The sequence below is a fragment of the Lemur catta genome, chromosome 2 (genome assembly GCF_020740605.2).
Source record: "Lemur catta isolate mLemCat1 chromosome 2, mLemCat1.pri, whole genome shotgun sequence".
In the NCBI taxonomy this organism is placed as follows: Eukaryota; Metazoa; Chordata; class Mammalia; order Primates; family Lemuridae; genus Lemur; species Lemur catta.
The window spans coordinates 28087096-28100355 of NC_059129.1; the positions used below are offsets into that span (position 1 = coordinate 28087096).

General features: G+C 44.2%; 1 protein-coding gene across 1 annotated transcript in view; it reads left to right on the top strand.

The window, feature by feature from the left end:
* The window catches only part of FKBP6 (FKBP prolyl isomerase family member 6 (inactive)), a 43273-nt gene extending 30271 nt beyond the window's left edge, over positions 1 to 13002 (top strand). The window contains exon 9 of the mRNA XM_045543125.1: positions 12658 to 13002. The gene's annotated coding sequence lies outside the window, so the exon portion shown is untranslated. The remainder of the gene's footprint in view (positions 1 to 12657) is intronic.
* Positions 13003 to 13260: the final 258 nt, after the last annotated feature.

The following is a 13260-nucleotide window of genomic DNA, read 5'->3' on the forward strand; positions in this document are numbered from 1 at the left end:
TCTTACGGGTGAGCAAAGTGATTTCCTGAATGGAAATCTATTCCTGGTGCAGATGCTATGAACATTGTTGACAAAACAATAAAGGATTTAGAATATTCCATGAACTTAGTTGATAAAGCAGCAGTGAGGATTGACCCTAATTTTGAAAGAAGTTCTGAGGGTAAAATGCTATCAAACAGCATTGCATGCTGCAGAGAAATCTTTCATGAAATCAATTGACGCGGCAAACTTCACTGTCTTATTTTAAGAAGTTGCCACAGCCACCCAAACCTTCAGTGACCACCGCCCCTCATCAGTCAGCGGTCATCAACATCAAGGCAACACCCTCCACTGGTAAAGGTTACAACTGGCTGAAGTCTCAAATGATTGTTAGCATTTTTTTAGCAATAAAGTATTTTTGATTAAGTTACGTATGTTTTTAGACATGATACTGCACACTTAGTAGATGTACATTATAGTATAGGGTAAAGATAACTTTTATATGCACCCAAAACAAACCAAAAAATTCACATGACCCACTTCATTGCAAGATTTCCTTTATTGTGGTGGTCTGGAACCGAACCCACAGTCTCTACAAGGTATGCCTGTATGGGGGGAAAGACTGGAGCCAGGAGGCTGTGGCCGTTCCCAGCCAAGAGAGGAGGGCCTCACACAGACAGTGGTGTGGAGAGGAGGGAGAAAATTCAAGGACTACTTTAGATGGAAAAATCACACGATTTGGTGTCCGATGGGTCCAGATGAGGGGAAGGAATGGAGGATCCCCAGGTTTCCAGCTTTGCTGACCAGGTCCACAGAGGTACTGCCAAGTGGAGGAGGCTTGGGAACAGCTATTTTAGTTCTGGGCTTGTCACACTTGAGGTGCCTTCAGAAAATTGGTGGAGGTCACTAGCAGGCAGTTGGACGTGAGTCTGGAGGTCAGAGAAGAGGCCTGGCCAGAGAGAGAGGTGGGAGCCACAAGCACATACAGGGCAGCGAACTCCAAGCATGGGGATGAGGTCACCAGGGGAGGCGTGCAGAGAGGAAGGCGGTGGGCTGAGGGTGGACCTGGAGCGCTAACATGGGCTGAGAGGAGAGGCCTGGAACCGGGAGGACGGGCCACCGTGAAAGCCAGGAGCACGGGTTCGACTGGGTCTTCTTGGTGGGCTTCTGGGGAGCTGCAAGCCCCTGAAGCAGTTGTGTATACACGCATTCCATGGCGCTCAGCTTCCTGTGGGGTCTCTAGCACCAAAAAAGGCTAAAGAACCTCTAGAGGGTTGAATTTCAAAAATTAAGCAGCCAAGATAAGGACTGAAAAGTAATTCACTGGGTTTTCCAATGCAGGGCTGGGCGTGAAGGTGAGTCTGGGAGGAGGGAGTAGGAAGGGAGAGTGGAGAGGTGCCCAGTGCTGGTGGAAGCGCAGCTGCCTGGGACCTCCTGGTGGCTGGGTGAGCAGGTGATGCAGGTGCAGCTGGACTGTGTTTTCCCCCTAACGGAGGAGGAGGATGGTTAGATGGTAACTAGAAACATCACATAGTAAGTAATGTAAACTTTGTTTTGAAACAATGGTTGCAATTGGGGTGGCACTCTGGGCCCCTCTTTGACTGTATTTCAGGGCACCATGGCAACTGAGAACTGAAAGAAGTATGGCAGGGCCATGCTGTGAGGCCTGGCCCACCCCCAGCGGGAGAGGGACCTGCAAGTGCTGTCGTTCCATTCACACCTGGAAAGGGTGGGCTTCAGGAGACCACTCAGAGAGCTTGTTGTGTGTTCCCAGCAGATGCCTGACTTGTGGGAAGAGGCAGGCTTTCTGTAACCACAGGGAAGTAGCTGCACTCCCTGCAGAGGGATGTAGGTAGGGGAGGGGGCAGAGAGCTGGCCCAGAGCACCACCAGAAAAGCTGTGGGGACTTCAATGGTCAGTTAGCATGGAGTGGGCCACCAGAGAGGCAGGCCAAGGAGGCCCAGCAGTGAGACTCAGCCCTGAATGGCTGCCTGCCAGGGGGGCAGGAGTGGGAGGGGCGGATGATGACCAACCCGCCAGAGTGTCAGAGCAGTCTGAGTGGGCCAGGGTCCCCAATAAAACTCGTCGTCTTCTGCTGGAATTATTTGAGATACCCAGACTAGGTTCTTAAGATTGACTGTGAATACTGCACTTTGAGAAAGGGAACCGGCTAAATGGTTTCAGGGAAGGTCTGTGCATCTCTACATTTATTATGTACAACCTTTGTTCATTTTCTGGGATTTTGCAGAGGGAGCTTTCATTAGTTTTTTTAAAGGGCTGTGTGACTGAAAAGAGGTTCCAGAGGTTTCTCCCCAGATGATGTTCACGGCTGAGGCTTTACTCTGGTCTGCTGTTATGGACAGCTGTGGGACAGGGCTACGAGGCGGGGCTGGTATGCGACACCCACCACCCACCCACTGCCACCGTGGGAACGGAACGCTGCTAAGCCCTGAGTCTCAGCTCTTTGTCCTCGGATTTCCGACATAAACATCCTGGGCTCTGCAGCCTCCAGCTCATGGTTCCAGGATTACATCACTTCTCTGTCTTCTCTGTTACATTTCACACTCTTCTTTGATTACTGCTCATTATTTTGTGCTATTATTGTGGACACCGATCATATCATTGCTTGAGTTTTTAGTTCACATTCACTCTGCCTTTTCCCGAGGCCTCAGGTTCGCTCTCACTGGAAGCAGCTTGTTTAGTATTAATATATTCAGCTGCAGTCTGCCCTGTTGGCCCTTTGTCTGTGTTCACTGCCTAAGTCTGACTTCCACTGTCTTTGTGGCTCTTTGGGCTTATCTTTCCTTGAGCCATGGATACGTGACAGCTTTTTTTGTCTGACTTTGCACCTCTGTGTGCTACGTGTACTGGGTCTTCAAAATGAAATATAAGCTTTTCTATTTTGGTACATTTTCGTTTATGCTAAAGTGTTACTTTTTATTGACTCCAATTTGCAAATTCAGCTAACTGAACCTCGTAAGATCCTAGTATCTGAAGGCATCTTGGAGGTTTTCTCTACCCACCTGCATCCATGCTCAAAGAATATTGATTATAGGGTTTATTTCTAAAGTCATTTCATCAGACATAGGCTAGATTGAAACTATTTTTCTTTTTTCACTTGATTATTGTAAACTTGTCATCATGGAATTTTCAAGCTTGCCCAAGGGTAAAAGAATAGCATGATTTCCTGCCACGGACTCATTACCCATCTTTGGCAATGATCAGCTTTCTGCCGGTCTGTTCCTCTACCCAGCCTCCAATTTTTTGCTAGCACTTAAATTTAACTTATAAGAATGCTACATGCTTATAGTTTCAACCAAAAAAAGGAGAGGGGAGGACAGTAAAAGTTTCCCCAGTCCTACCCACTCTCAGAGGTAACCACTGTTGATGTTTCAGATGTATCCTTCCTGAAGTTTTTTTTTTTAATATTCAAGAATATTAGTGTATATGTAATTTTCTGAAAAAGAATCACATATTTTATACTGGAATATGTTTTTAAATACATTGTGGGTGTTTTCTAAGTTAGCACATGAATTATTAATTTATTTTAAAGAAGTGACTGGGTAGCATTCCATCCTATAAGAGTATCATAATATTTTTAACAGTGATCAATACAAGATAATATAGCCATTAACCTCACGCCTGAATTTTCTATGATATTTAAAAGTCACATCACTGGGTTGTGTGTTATGTATACCTTCCCTGAACTACATGTTGCTGAATTGATCTCTCAAGTGGCCATACCAATTTATTTATTTATTTTTGAGACAGAGTCTCACTCTGTTGCCCAGGCTAGAGTGCCGTGGCGTCAGCCTAGCTCACAGCAACCTCAAACTCCTGGGCTCAAGCAATCCTCCTGCTTCAGCCTCCCAGGTACCTGGGACTACAGGCATGTGCCACCATGCCCGGGTAATTTTTTCTATGTATTTTTAGTTGTCCAGATCATTTCTTTCTATTTTTTTTTATAGTAGAGACAGGGTCTCGCTCTTGCTCAGGCTGGTCTCGAACTCCTGAGCTCAAACAACACGCCCGCCTCGGCCTCCCAGAGAGCTAGGATTACAGGCGTGAGCCACCGCACTCGGTCCATACCTATTTATTAATACCACCCCCCTTTCCATGCCTCTGCTGTCATTTGTATTGTTAAGCGTCTTCATCTTTGTCAACTTCGTGCATCTGAAATGGAATCTCATGCCTAGCATTAGTAGATCCGTGATGGAGCCTCTTTTCACATGTTTACAGCGTGAGGTGTCCTTTCTGTAAGTTGCCTGTGTCTCTAACCACGCATCGGATTCTGCTGTTGTCTTGATAGTTACCTCGGTGGTGGTGGCGTCCCTGGATGTATCAGGCTTATGATCATCGTATTCAAGTAATAGTCATTTTGTCTCCTTTCCCCAGTTCACGTCTTTTTTTATTCAGAGCTTGTCTAATCGAGTAGGCTGGGGCTTCCGAGCAGTGTTAAATAGTAGCAGTGGGCGTGTCCCCGCTCACGGCTGTAATGGAGCTGCTGCCCGTTCATACCATCAAGCGTGCTACTGGCTTGGGTTGCCTATATTCTTTTTTGATCATGTGAAGGAATTTTTTTACTAAAGGCTTTTATCAAGAATGATTACCAAATGCCTTCTTGTCATGCAGATAAGCTTCCCCATCCCTCTTTGACCTATTACTATGGTTTATACTACCGAATCTTTCGTGTGGCAGGAGTAAGAATATTGTGCATTTTTAATTGGTTGCTTTAGGAGAGCAGGGGCAGTCCTCTTAAACAGAACAGTCCTTCCCCAGAGAAAATGCACTGGGAAGGCTTTTTGTAATGAAAGGCCTTCAAATTAAACTGAGGAGGAGAATCTGGGGCAAAAGGGAACAGAACTTGCTTTTCATAGTAAGCTAATGACAATTTCTTGTTTGATGCTTGAGAGGGAAGAGTTTAGGGGGAACCTTTGGAGTTGGGAAGAAAGTACAAAAGAGAGCCCCAAATCTCCCTGAAGAGGGAAGCTAAGCAAGGTGGTGCTGAGATCAGTCAGGGCCCCCAGGCTGGATGGGGCGGAGGCAGGAGCACTGGGCAGGTTCCAGTTGGACACTACGGGGCTTCCGGGGCTGCTGAGTGGGGTGCAGGGAGTGAGACTGCTTATGTCAGGGGCCTCATTGTACCTTTCTGATGTTTAAATGTGTTTTCTTGATGACTAGTGAAATTAAGCGTCTTCCCATTTTTTATTGTCTATTTACATTTCCCCTTCTTAACTGACAGGTAATGTCTTCCGTTTCCCTAATACTTTTCTATTATAATTTTTGTGTTTAGATCTTTAAGTTATCTGCAGTTTATTTACATCCTTAATTTGAAGCATGGATCTAACTTTATTCAGATGTCTAAACAGTTATACCCAAATTTTCCACTTACGGACTTAAAATATCACGTATTTTAAGTGACCAGTGGGTTAAGTTGATAAAAGGTAGATTAAGTCATTCCTCACTTTAGTGCTAGAATGACTCTTGCACCTTTGTATAGCAGGTTGGGGTTAGTAGTGGTATAATGAAATCCATTAGTAGAGGAATGATTCAATCATGACATTTTAATGCTCTGGTGGGTCTCCCTCTTCCCTCATGGGACTCGGTTGCTTGAGCTCTGTTTTGGTTCTCCAGTAGGCCTGGACCTGAATACTGCAAGTCCTATTGGAACTCAAGCTGGCCAGCAGTTCCAAGTCATCAGAGGGAATGCTGAATTTGTTTTGTCCCCGAGGCTGGCCATTTGCATTGGCAATTATTGTCAAATTACTGCTAGCTCATCGTTTCTCCCTGACTTTGCTTGGGGTTGGACAGGAAAGTACTTCCGATGTTTTTGCCCTCATGCATCCTGTGTGGTAGTGTCTCCATCCAGCTACTCTGTGGCTCTGCCCCACCCACCCTCGTCAGGATGCCACACAGACAGAGTACGGCATGTTCGTCTTGCTGCTGTGTTGGGGTAGCCCTCATCTTTGTCCCCTGGGCAGCTCTGCTTTCTCCCATTCAGTCCTCACTCTGATGGATGGTGATCAACTCTGGTAACCTGGGAGCTCGCTGTATCAGTGGGGTGGCTTTAACTCAGGAACCCTGACCCACAGCTCTCCCCAGTGTCACACAGGAAGGATAGTGAGGCCTTACTGAGGATGAGGACGTATCTCTGGAGTAGTGTGGTCTGGAGTCAAATCAAGGAAAGGGCTGGGCATGGTGGCTCACACCTCTAATCCCAGCACTTTGGGAGGCCGAGGCAGGAGGATCACTTGAGACCAGCCTGGGCAACATAGCAAGACCCCAACTCTATAGGAAAAAACTTAAAAATGAGCCAGTCATGGTGGCACACACCTGTCCCAGCTACTTGCAAGACTGAGGCAGGAGGATGGCTTGAGCCCAGGAGTTCAAGGCTGCAGTGAGCTATGATCAAGCCACTGCACTTCAGTGTGGATGACAGAGTGACGCCCTGTCTCTTTTAAAAAAAAAAAAAAAGGGACAAGAGGCAGACAAACAAGCCTAGGACAGCATTTTCAGAAACCTGGCTGTGAGGGAGGACATGGGTGTATGTGTTGGGCAGGAGAAACATCCAATGCTGGTGGCCCAGCAGGGAGGGAGAGCTTTGTTTTTCAAGATACTTTTGTTGATCATGTCTAATCTCCCTCTAGAGTGTAAGTACATGCAGGCAGAGGTGTTGTGTGTTTTTATTCACTGTTGTAGCCTTAGTACCTGGAACAGTGCCTGGCACATAGTGGGCACCCAGATATTTATTGAATTAATGTTGAAGCATGTAGAGCAATTTTATTTTTATGGAAATTAATTCAGGACTTTGTTAATATGAAGCTTAGAAGCAGTTTATACAGTTACATGTCACTGTTTTAAGGCTGTCTTGGGTGCCGCTTCTCATAGTATTTCTAGACTTTACAGTTGACCCACTGACCCAGTTTGAGATATTTGTAGAATTTGATTAGCTCCTATTCTGGAACTGATGTTATCTATCTAGCTTGTAGGTCCTCACTGGATGGTAAATAGAAGTGTTGAGCAGCAGACCACCTGGACACCTGCGAAACGCCACGGATGTCCCTAGTGCTGTTGACGTTGGGCCAGTGGTGCTTTCTGGGTTGTAGCTGAATAGATCATACATCTGTCTAGTTGCTTAAGTCTGTTTTTCTCCATTTGACCCACGGGAATGTCACAGAGTGGTGTTCCTTATATTCCTGTGTTCCTCATTCCTTAGAGTATTGATGGTTACTTCATGAGGATGCCCAGATAATGCTGTTTTCTTCCACTCTAGTATAAGCAACACATAAAAGAAATGAGGTTAGGCTTCCAGAGCCTATTCTTGTTTTTATTTGCTATTTACAGATTATAACTCAAACTTCCACTTGTTAATACAACTGATATTTCCATCTGTCAGTGATAGTTTCTGAACTATTGTGGTTGCAACTATTCTGTGCACATGACTTTGTGTTCCAGATTTTTCAGTATATGCTATTTTTAAAATTTGCTACTATACTTCTATAACCAGTTTATTGACGATTCTTATCTCATTGGGGTGAGAAATGAAAAGTTTTCTTTCCTTCAGTAACTGGTGCCCATGTGCTGTATTAAACCTCATTCTTCTGGGCAGCAGATTCTTTAACAACATATTAGATAGATTCCATTCTGGTCACTTACACTTTTTAGAACACTGTCATTCTAATATTTATTTATTTATTTATTTTATTTTCCGCCTCCCCCCTCCCTTGTCATTCTAATATTTAAGACCCAATCCTATTGTTTCAAAAACTTCAACGTCAGCCTCTACTCATACTTCTCTCCCACTGTCTGTGGCTCTGGAAGTTTGACTGGAGAGGGCTCTGTTCTTTACACCCCACCCCCCTTCTCTCTCTTAGGTGCTAGGTCCTTTGGTGTGTTGGGGTAGGGAGGCAAGAGGAGAAAGGGTATTCTCTCTTAATCAGGTAAGGCTGCAGTTCTCTTTGTCAAAACTGCTCCTCTGGCCATACTAAGTGACTGGCTGTTGATACCCTGCATGTGATACACAAGAGAGTGGGTGGCACTCTCTGGGCAGGTGTGAGTGGACTCTTCAGAGGACCATGGAGGGAGTGTACCCTCTCCTAACTGACAGCTCTTTGGGGGAGCAACAGATATTGGCAAGATGATTGTGGCCTGGCAGCCTTCTGTGTTAACCCATTGTAAAGTCCCAACTCCTTGCTGTGTCAGGTAGCTTGCTATTTTTACTCCCATCCTCCTTATTTGTCCATTTGTGAGTTCAAATTCTCATTGAGCCATATGGTCTTCAGATATTCAAGGTACTGAATTTATTCCTACTGTGTTATCGTGACTATTCTCTCTTGTATTGTGACTATTTCCCTTGTAATTTCTTTTTTCCCCATGGGTTACTCACAGGTGTGTTGCTTAATTTCCAAATATCTGAGATTTTCTCAGTTTTCTAATTCTGCTATAGTCAGAGGACACAACCTGATTTTAGTCTTTTCTACTTTATTGAGATTTGTTTTATGGCCCAACATGCAGTCTTATCTCGGTGACTTTTCTATGTGCGCTTAAAAAGTATTCTACAGTAGTTGGTGATGGTGTTCTGTAAACGTCAGCTAGGTTGAGTTGGCTAATAGTTGTTCAGGTGTTCCATATCCTTACTGATTTTCTGTCTGCTTGTGCTGTCAGTTGAGAAAGGAATACAGATGCTCCTCACCTTACAACCTGGTTATGTCCTGATAAACCCTGGCAAGTTGAAAACATTCTAAGTCAAAAATGTATTTTCGATTTACAGTCACTTTGCAATGGGTTTGTCCTGACGTATCCCGAGACATCATACGTGGAGGAGTGTACCTGATAATATCACTTTTGCACCATCATGAAGTCCAAAAATTGTTAAGTCAAACCATTACAAGTTAGGATGATATGTATTAAAATCTCCAACTGTTAATTGTGGTTTTGCCTATTTCTCTCTTCAGTTCTGTTTTTGTGTCGTGTATTCTGAAGCTCTTAGAGACATACATATTGTTATATCTTCTTAATGAATTGACTCTTTCTTTTATAAAGTGTCCTTCTTTATCTCTAGTAACATTACTTGTCCTAAACTCATGCTTTGTCTGGTATTAATATAGTCACTTCAGTATTTTATGATTATTGTTTGGTATAGCTTTTCCTAGCCTATTATTTTAAACTCATATATGTTTATTTTTAATGTGTATCTCTTACAAACAATATAGTTGTATCTTGTTTTTTTAATCCAATATGACAATCTGATTTTTAATTCAAGTGTTTAGGCCATTTGTATTTATATAAATATGAATATGGTTAAGTTTAAGTCCTTAATGTCATCGATAGGTTCTTGGAAACTCTGACTTTAAGTAAAAAGACATGTAACAAAACCAATTTTACCATAGACAAGAGTTAAGTTCCTATGGGATATTTCTCACCACAAAAACATCACCAAACTTCTAAATAGACAAAGACCCAAGGCACTTCTAATACTAGACATTGAAATAAATGTGATCTATACATATATTTAAGAAAGATTAAGAAAAACAAGTGAGATAATTATTTACCCAGTTTTTGGTGAATCAGTGAGTGGTGGCAGTCATAGTTACAGTGGAATCAAGGAATAAATGTTTGCAAAGCAGAACTTTAAGGAGCACCTTCTATCACCATGCAGTTCAAAAACAATAACAAGTATGGCAGGCTTGTTGAACAGTTTTGTACCACATCGTTTATCATGCATTTGTATGATTCTACAAATTTTTCTTTTACAATAATTTGTATCCATTTATCTTTCAGCCTTACTCTAGTTCAGGGTCATTCGTGGCTGGAGCCTGTCTTGGCAGCTCAGGGCACAAGGTAGGAACCTACCCCAGACAGGATGTGATTCCATTACTGAGTGTGTGCACACACACACTCACACTCATTCATACTGGGACAATCTAGACATGCTAAACAACCGAATGTGCACATTTTGGGGACGTGTAAGGAAACTGAATACAGAGAAAACCCATGCAGACATAGGGACAGCATGCAAACTCCACACAGACCGTGGCCCCAGGTGGGAGTTGATATTTTTTCTCAACATTATAATGAAACAACACTGAATGGAATGACATTATTTGAGGACCTGCTGTACCATAGTTTTCTATTTGTCTATATCTGTCTTCTTCCTTAATTGTTTTGGTTTGTGTGTGTGGTGGGTTTTTTTGGTGTTCCATTTCATCTCTTCTATTATGAACTTTACCATTGTGGCATTTTTTTTTTTTCTTAGTGCTTTCTCTGCTACAATATGCAAGTTTAACTTATGGTCTAAATAATAATATTCCTCTTCACATCTAACACAAAAAGTGTATGGTAGTATACTTCCATTTCCTCTTATTCTATTTATCTGTTGCCATGTAACAACCCACCCCAAAATTTAGTGTCTTAAAACAACCACTATTTTATCATATCTCATGATTTTTTAGGTCAGGAACTTGTGCAGAGCTTAGCTGGTGATTCTTTTTCTCCATGTGGCATCAATTGAAATCAGTCGGTAGTATTCAGCTGACATACGAGCTGGTCTGGAGGGTCCAAGACGGCTTCACGGACGTGATTTGGCACCTTGACTCAGGGACGGCTGGAAGTCTGGGCTTCTCTGGGGCCGTCAGCTGCGGCCTATACCTGGCCTCTCCAGTGTAACGATCTTAGCGTAGACAGACTTACATGGCAGCTTGCGTCTGTGGTCTGAGGAATAAGGGGAAGGAAGTGTTGGAAAAAAGAGTAGAACTGCCAGTTTTTGAGAGCCTGGAGCGGGACACTGGCTCAGTGTCATCACTTCACCTTAGCGTGTTGGGCAAAGCAGTCTCAGAGCCTGCCCAGATTGGGGGTAGGGGGTGTTCTCTGTGCTTCTATTCCTTATACCATCTGTTTTCCACAAAGCAGCCAGAACCATCTTTAAATGGCATCTCTCTGTTCAGAACCTCCAGTGGCTTCTTGGTGCACTTGAATGAACTCTGTGGTCCTTCCTCACCCCTTTGTAGGCCTGCATGATTTGCCCCTTGCTGTCACTCCAGTGTCAACTCCTAACTTTCCTCCCCACTTCATGCCACCGTAGCCACACTGGCTTCCTGGATGTTTCTCAAACACTCGAATCACATTCCAGACTCTTGGCCTTTGTGTTGATATTCCCGCAGAGCTCTTCTCCTGATTGCTGATAGAGCTCAGTCTACCGAAATGTCCCCTCATCAGAGAGGTCTGTCTTGGCGACATTATTTTAAGTAGCAAGCATGTCATTCTGCATTCGCACATCCTGCTTATTTCTCTTCACAGCACTTGTCATATATACGCTTATTCATCTCTTTATCCCACTAAGAAGAGCTCCGTAAGGGTGGTAACTTTGACATTTGTGAGTTGAATTTCACTGGTGCCATATTTTTATAAATTGTAGTAAATAAAGGCCATTTAACCAAGGCTAAATGTGTACTAAAGTTTAACCAACAGAGTATCACTGCACTGGCAGCACAGAAAAGCGCTGTTAGTGCTGGATTTAAATGGGAAGCAAGTGCTGCCCCTGCACTGTGCCCACCTGCTGCCACTGCCCACGGGGGAAGATGTCACAGGCAGAGTCCTCTCCTCACCTCAGAAATTGCTTTTCTGCAATAAGGGAATTCTTATTTCAGAGTTGCCCCCCCCGCCAAAAAAAAAATATGGCCCAGACAGCTGTGCACACCAGTACACTGGTGTCGGGAAAGGGTATATACAGCAAGCGCCGTCTGTGTACCAGCACTTTACATGGGTCTAGGACCAGTGCTTGGCTCCAGGGAAATTAAAATTGGGGGATGATGAGCAGACAGTAACTATGGAACTGTGACTAAGTGGTGATAAAAACTTTCACACGTGTGCTCTTCAGAGAACTGTCACACGTGGTCTTACAACAGCTCAGTTTTTATCATTTACACATGAGGTAACAAAGGACGTGCAGCTTGTCCAGGAAACAGTGGAGCCCAGAAGTGGGACCTAGGCCCTCTGGGTCCAGATGAGCCCCACTGTGCCGTCCCTGCGGTCAGCGTGCTGGTGTTGATGATCTGTGTGTGGGGCGAGAGGCATGTTGTAGCGAGGGACAGAGGCTGCTATGGCGCGGTGTGAGAGACTCGTGCCCAGGCTTCTTGCTGGGTCACATCCTGAGGGGCTCGAGCTGCCCAGTGTGTGATACAGGGTCTTGGGGTGTCCCTGAAAAGCAGCTGCTTATGTCCGGCTCTTTTGGAGTGTTTTTCATGTCTTCAAATGGTTAAGGAAATGTCACTGCCTGTGGAACAGTTGAGAAAGACTAATAGCTTAAAGCCCTATGTGCCTTCAGAAATTAGTCACTTATCTTAGGACCTCATCTGAAAAATGAAGAAATCAAACTGGATGATCTCTTAGGGTCCTTTCTATCCTGACTTTCTGAGATTGTGTCCTGTGTTCTTGATTTGAAGTTTCAAAGCCACCATATTAATTGGTAAGTTTCACAGCTTACCAGTTAATGTCTGTCTCCTGATTCCCATCTAGTTGTCATCGGCCACGAACTGTCACCATTCCCGGAACTGCAGACCTAGCACTGGGTTGTGGTGACCCCGTGCATGTGACTGCACTGTGATAGCTTCAGGTTGTGGTTGTTTGTCGTGGGGACTGCTGAGTTCTGTGGCATTCCTAACTGCCGTGTTTGATTCCCAGATTCTCCAGCCAACTGCAAACAAGAGAAGTGAGCTCTGGAGTCCTCCGTGGTTGCAGGGTGGGCAGGGAGTGGAGGAGCTCCCTCGTGCCACTCGGTTACAGTGACCTGCCTGGAAGAGGGGCTGGCATTCCACAGCCCCGTTCTTGCCTCTCTCTGACCAGCGCTGCTGAGATGTATTTCGTGGGCGCTGTTTTCTGTTTCACATTTTCGTACACAGAGTAGGAGAAAGTGTGGCTACCAACAAGTAGAACACTGCTCCTTTTTTTTAGGTAGTTTTTTTGGTTTTTAAAAATAGAATTAGTGCTTGGTTTTTCTCCCAGTCCCAACCCCCTTCCAGCTGCTAATGTCCCTGAGTAAATACAAATAGAAATGGCTTTGTGTATTTTGTAGGGTTCTCTGTTTTGAAGAGAGAATTATTTTACAAATGTTTTTGTTGTAAATAAATAAAGCACTTCCTTATTCTAGCAAGATCCAGCATAAATTAATTGTGTGAATTCAACTAAACTTTAAAGGCGGCAGGTTGGGTAGAGCGAAGCCGTTTACAAAGACTAACTGGATCAGCAAGAGTGGCAGTTGGGTTTGTTTTCTAGAACCAGCGATTC